The following is a 7,303-nucleotide window of genomic DNA, read 5'->3' on the forward strand; positions in this document are numbered from 1 at the left end:
CACCCAGCATGGGACTCAAACTCATGACCTCAAGATCAAGAGTTGCATGCTCTTCCAACTGAGCCAGCCAGGCGCCCCTAGCCTATCTGATTCTTAATCATTCTTACCTCTCCACACCGGATCCACTGAAATGCCTGCATTTTGCCTGGTCTCTATAAGGTCAATGCTGCTTCCTACTACAGCATCCTCTCATTAAAACATGACTGGACAATGCCATTTTGTAAACAGACAGCTCTTTCTGCAGAAATAACACTTGCTTCTTAGATACTGTACAGAATCCATATATCAGCCCTTCTGCCAGAACATGGCAAATGCTTCCTCTCCGTGTTTTCAATAATCTGATTCCCCACCTCCCTTGGGGACAGGGTTCTGTGACACCACAGTGTTCCATCCTCTGTTCCAGTTTGTATTGGACCTCTTGTCCCTCATCTGGAAATGGCAAATAATATATGAAAAGACCAAGTAAATCCTCTACTTGGCCTCAGAGAGAAGTCTCTCTCAAATCACCTGCATTTCATAGAAGATTATCTTGAATTTTGCCCTCTGTTCACTTGTTCACTTTGACCAATTTAAGGGTCTATTTTCCTTGACTCATGACTTTTTTTTTTTTAAGATTTATTTATTTATTTTAGGGAGAGAAAGAGAGAGAGAGAGTGAGAGCGTGGGTGGGGGAAGAGGCAGAGGGAGAGAGAGAATCCCAAGCAGATGCCCCACTGAGCATAGAGGCCCACATGGGGCTTGATCCTTCAACCCCTAGACCATGACCTGAGCTGAAATCAAGAGTCGGAGGTTCAACCAGCCAAGCCACCCAGGTGCCCTATTCCTTGACTCATGACTTTTGATAACTGCAGGTCAAAATTGAAAGTAATAGAATGTAATGATGTACAACCATACGCAAGAACAAATACCTGCTGGGAGATGCCAAAGGCTCTCTGTGCCCCCTGCCAAGCATTCAGTTTCCCTGGGCCACTTTCATAATGGATTTCCTCACTAAGCTCCCTGCCTTTCAGTAATATAAAACCAACTTTACGGCAGTTCCAGCAAGTGGCTGGCTTTTACTTCCACCTGTGCCAGGAGCCACTGGGATATTCATGTTGGTCATCTTTTGCCTCCAAAAAGACATCAACAAGATTGCTCTGGTCTGGAGACTCCCCTGTATTTATATTCAGGGTGACTTTATATCCTATTTTTACCTGGTACAATCACATGCAATCCGGTATACTATGGTTTTTGCCCATTGTTAGCACCTCTTTTCTTTATCAAAAACATCTGTTTGGAAAATAAGTTATAATGACATTTATATCCTGCCTTAGACAGAATCTCTTCTTTACCTACCAGGTCAAAATAGGCCTGGGCCGGGATACCACCCAGATGCTAGCTGGACAGAAAAAACCCAGCCAAAACCTAAAGCTATATCTTCTGCTCCACTTTTCCCACTACCAAGATAACTGGTTGTTTCTCCTTCCTAACTCATTTCTTTAAATGTCACCCACCCCTATCTCAGAATACCAAATGTGCATGAGCTACATTTTCTAAGGAACTTCTTGAGCTTTATTCTCTTTATCGGTGTTTGTGGTTATAGAATATGTGAAGAAATTCTAAGCCACAAAGGATAGCTGACAGGCTTTCTCAAGGAAGCCAGAGTGACCTCGAAAGGATATGCCAGCAGTGGACCCTGGGACAACCCTATAGCCTGTTACCAGTCTCAATAACATCTTAGTAACTTCTCTCCCTACAGACTTGCACCAAGCTGCATTGCACCCTTCTTACCTTCTCAGCATTAGAGCTATCGTATTGGTGACCTAGAACTTTAGCTCCTAAATGCTCTCAGATTCTACAGCTCTCAAATTGATCAGCCTCTCCTTCATTTTGCCCAATTCTCAATTCAATTCAATCTCCTACTAACAAAGGATATTTAGAAATATATAGTTCATGTCATACTAAATTCATGGATGCACTGGAAAAAAAAACAAAACAGCAACAGTACTTCAGAAAATGAAATACAATCAGAAGAGCCTGCCACCTCATCTCCACCTGCCATCTGGAAACCATGGCCACTGCTTTGCAGAGATGATGCAGAGACTTGTAATGCTGGGATTTCTACTGCCATCTGGTCCCTAGAAAAGTTCAGTCCCCTTAAAGGAGGTGGCATCACCTCCTATCCCCAAGGATCTGACTCCCCCTGAGAATTCTTGAAAAACATGTGGCAGGAAACCTTCATAGGATAAATTTCTCTAGACTGACTCTGCCTGGCTTCACCTATCATTTTGGCTTCTACACAGTCAATTTGACAGCTGTGCCCCTTGAAGGCAGGCAGGGACTATGTCTTGTATATCGCTGATTTTTCCTGTCTGTCACAGATTTGGGCAATAAGCATCAATTGGGCAACAAACACATCTCTGCTGCTCCACTCTATCTTTTAATCCTCTTTTCATTTTCCTGCCTGAGGAATGGGGACAAAATAGCAGTGAATGTCTGGGATCAGAGTCCATAGATTTGAAGATAATGGTGTGGTCCATTTGCTAAAGAAGCTAACTCAAACATGAGCTGTAGTAGTCTCTAAAAGGACAATAAACAGAGGGGTCCTGGGGAGAAGCAAGAAACCCTCCTAAGTAGAGCCAGCGAGAAGTCTTCAGATAGCAGAAGGGTCAAGCTGTTCAAAGGCAGAGCTATCCAGGAGACCTAAGGCAAAGCATTGCTTACAGATGTTGTATTTCACAAGGCAAGTAGCTTGGGAGTATGCCTTGGTGTGCACTTAAAGGACTCACGATGCCCTAGTGATCTCTAAGACAGAGCGTTATATTTCCAAGAAGTACTTTATCTCTAAGCTGAGGAGAGAAGGAAAGTAAAGAGAGACAGCTGTGTTCTAATAAATGGCTTTCTATTTTGAGGGTCTGGATCTCAAGAGTGTTTAATTTGATCAGTCTGACACAGGTTAGGAAGGAAGTCTGAAAGCTTAGCAAGTGCTGAGCGCTTTAAATTTTCATCACCCTTAGCTGGGCTATCTATTACACTCATCCACTAGACTGGGACAGGTTTTAGGCAACAGAGTTGGGTGGAAATCCAGCCTGGGGCTCAGAGTCTCATATCCAAAAAATAGTTCATGAATGCAGCAGGTGTCCAAAAATCCAATACCAAGTATAAGAGGTGATCCAAAAGGCAGACAAAATACAACATCAGGGAATCTAGGCTCAAGAGACACTCAACAATCCAGGCTGACAACTGGCAAGCCCTAAGAAAGTATATCAACAAATGAAATGGCCTCTATCCATATGGGTGTAAGAGTTGGGGGGACATCAGTTGGGGAAGAAAAATGGCCAAAACAATGGAGGCCTCCAATCCCCAGTCAGTACCTTAGTTACCAAGGACCTCAGGTTCAATGAAAGGAGAAGAATTATATCATATGAATAAGGAAACCAAATTATTAGATTTGGGCATAAGATCAGAGTCAACACAAGGATATTTTGTGTGCCTTAAAGAAATTTTGAAGTAAGGACAAATCCTAAAGCCTGGTTCAGGGTTGTTCTGCAGAGAGAAGATGGAGACACAATGTGGAAACTAGGTGGAATACAGTTTTAAATTATGAAACATTTAAAACAAACTGAAAATAATATAACAGATTGCTTTTGAAGAAGTAAAATGTTCCAGCTAAAGCTTTATTCTCAGTATCTTTTCTCCTTCCTTTCTCTCCATAGGAAACCACCATCCTGAAATTGATGCATGTGATTACTATTAATGTTTTCATACTTTTACTATATATGTATGAATCCATAAATAATACATATATATTTGAGTGTTTAAAATGTTTACACAAATGGTATCACATAGTATATATATTTAGCAACTTGCTTATTCTTTCATTCAACAACAGTTTAAAGAAATCTAATGCAAGCCATGTACATAATTTAAAATTTTTAGTAACAATATTAAGAGTCAGGAGGAACATGCAAAATTAATTCCATAATATATTTTCTTTAACCCAATATATCAAAAATATTATTTCAACATTTAACTAATGTAAGAATTATTATTGAGACATTTTACATTTTTTTCATATTAAGTTGTAAAGCCTGATGTGTATATCTAAATTCAGACTAGCCCCATTTCAAGTGTTCAATAGCTACACATAGCTGGTGGCCACCATATTGGGTAGTGCAGATTTGGTTCAACCTTCCCTTTGTAAATAACTAAAAGTGCTGGATAAAATCTAAATGAAGACAAGAACCTAGAGAGTTAAGCTTACCACTGAATCAGATTTTATTTGAGACCATTTGCCAAAATGGCTAAATTGAGCTGTTATTTTCATGGCTCATAGGATCTCAGGAGGAAGACAGTCAAACTAGAACCCACCCTAGGTGGGGAGTCTAATAGGAAATCCTCCCTCCTTCATTAGGCTAAATGCCTTTTTGGCTTACTGGGAGAGAATGTAAGAGTGAATTAATGTAAGAGTGAATAAAAAATGAATCCATCCCATGTGCTATGACTAGACCACCTCCAAGGTAGAAAGCTGCCTTTAAAACACTTATTAAAATCTTGTGAATCAAATAAAAAATCATAAAGTAAACTATTAAATGCTTGAAATTGGGTAATAATGAAGCTACATATTAAAAGTTGTGGGATGCATGAGACCTTCTCCAGCAAGCCCGATCTTGCCCATTCATTTCTGAGCAGGTCATGGGCCTCTGCCCACTGGAGGGCTTATCACATGGAATTAGTATGCAATTGTAAGTCGGATGTTTGGGGGATTTGCTCTCTAGTCTGAGCATGCACAGGATTTCTCCACTGAACTCCAGCTCTCTTGTTTCTACCATGCTGGGTTGGTGGTCTGATTGGGATTTTGCCTCTGTTTCCTAACTGGGGCTGGAGTCCTGTCCTGAATTTCAGCCCACTGACTTCCCTAATGTGATTGAACTTGTTCCTTGGATTTTGAGACAAACAGATGACCATCTTGAACCTATACAAGATCCCTTTAAAAAGAAGAAGAAGAAGAAGAAAGAAGAAGGAGGGGGAAGAGGAGGAGGAGGAGGAGAGAAAAATTCTTTGTTGGATGTGGCTAAAATAGTACCTAGAGAAAAACTGATAATTTTACATGCTTTTATTAAAAATAAAGAGGATATACTAAGCATCCAACCCAAGAAGTCAGAAAATGAAAACGGAACAACCCCCTCCCCCAAAATAGGAGGAAGTAATAAAGCTATGCCTATACAGTTTTAAAGATAATTCCATCATACATTCAAAGGACAACTCTATTCTTACACAAATTCTTTCACAGAATAGAAAAGAAGAAATACTCCCTCAACTCATTTTATGAGTTACTGTAAACTTGAATCCCAAACTAAACAAGGACAGTGAAATGTCACTTAGCATAGATGTAAGAGTTTTTAAATAAAATATTGCAAGTAAGATACTCTCTTCACTCATTCAATAGACATTTTTTGAAGACCAGCTAGGAGCCAAGCTTTGTGCAATGCAATGGAGACAAGATGAATAATATATATTCTCTTGTTCTTAAGAAACAGCTAATTTAGTGGGAAGAGAGCTGCATTAATAATTATGAAGCAATAAAATTGCTCGAGTCGAGGTATGCAATGGGAACAAAGTGTAATAGGAACAGAGACTAGAATTCGCCTTGGCAAATTTTAGAAGGTTCCACTGGGAGATTTCTTGAGCTGAGACTTTATGGATAAGCAGGAGCTTGACAGGTAGAGAAGAGGTGGTGTTGGTAGCAGAGGTAGGGAGGAGAGTAAGGATGTAATTTAGAGTATAGTGTGTGTGTGTGTGTGTGTGTGTATTGTATGTGCAGACTGTAAAGAATGGAACGGAGAAGGATGAAAAAACCCCAGCAATGGAGAGGAGGGCTTGTAAGTTTTCCTTTAATTTATACTTGATATGCAGCAGAAAGACATGACTTTAGTTAATATCTAAAATACTCTGTAATTAATGTTATCAGAGACTGCAGAACAAATACAAGCAGGTATAAAAATGAATATAGGTTAGGGTTCACAGAGTAGTGAATTAATCCACTAATCTTAGCATTTAACTTTCAATTTTTACTTGTGCTTATTTTTACTCATATTGTTTTTATTCAGAGTGTTTCAGTATATTGAAGTCCATATAGTAAGTCTATATCAAGATAATTTATCCTGATGAAAATAGAAACTTGGGCGCCTGGGTGGCCCAGTTGGTTAAGCGACTGCCTTCGGCTTGGGTCATGATCCTGGAGTCCCGGGATCAAGTCCCACATCGGGCTCTCTGCTCGGCGGGGAGTCTGCTTCTCCCTCTGACCCTCCTCCCTCTCATGCTCTCTGTCTCTCATTCTCTCTGTCTCAAATAAATAAATAAAATCTTAAAAAAAAAAAGAAAGAAAATAGAAACTGAATTTTACTTTTAAATTTAAAAATTACATGGGGTGCCTGGGTGGCTCGCTCAGTCGTTAAACATCTGCCTTCAGCTCAGGTCATGATCCCAGGGTCCTGAGATCAAGCCCCACATTGGGCTCCCTGCTTAGAGGGAAGCCTGCTTCTCCCTCTCCCACTCACCCTGCTTGTGTTCCCTCTCTCGCTCTCTCTCTGTCAAATAAATAAATAAAATCTTTAAAAAATTTAAAAAATTAAAAAAATAAATTTAAAAATTACTTCAGGCCAAAAATAAAAAGTAAAACATATTGCCAGCATGCTATAATCACTTTCAAATCAGCTGATGTGCTTTAATAATTTGATTTCCAGTTGAAATTGCATAGCTCATCAAATTATAATTAGGCTAATTAGAGTGTTACATGTTAGTGTTTCTTATTGGTTGAAAAATTGTCATCGTGGAGTAATGAGCTTTTAGCCATTTATGCCTTTGGGCCGAACAGACTTTTATAGCAACCTTGAGATGTCTAATATTCTTATTATCAGTTTAATGGGCATTGGCTTCTGTCCTCTAATTGGTTGGTTATCAGTGTGGTTGAATTTCTGTAGGGATATGTATTGCACAAATTACAAGAGATAAATTTTATGTCCTGTTTCAGATTTCTTATTAATTTCCAACTTAACAGCACATGGTGAGTCCCCATCACAGGGCCTGGGTTCTTAGAAACTTGTTGACAATTGCTTGGAGCCCAGAACTTGGCCTGTCAAGCTTCAGTTTATTTTTGTTAGATGGACGCTGTGGTGAACAGAGAGGTTGGATCAGCTTAGTGATTCCTAAAATGGCTGCAGGTAAGAGTCACCCAGGGAGGGCGCCTGGGTGGCTCAGTTGGTTAAGCGACTGCCTTTGGCTCAGGTCATGATCCTGGAGTCCCTGGATCGAGTCCCGCATC

Source organism: Leptonychotes weddellii, chromosome 3, assembly GCF_054177405.1.
Source record: "Leptonychotes weddellii isolate Sample4059 chromosome 3, ASM5417740v2, whole genome shotgun sequence".
Lineage (NCBI taxonomy): Eukaryota > Metazoa > Chordata > Mammalia > Carnivora > Phocidae > Leptonychotes > Leptonychotes weddellii.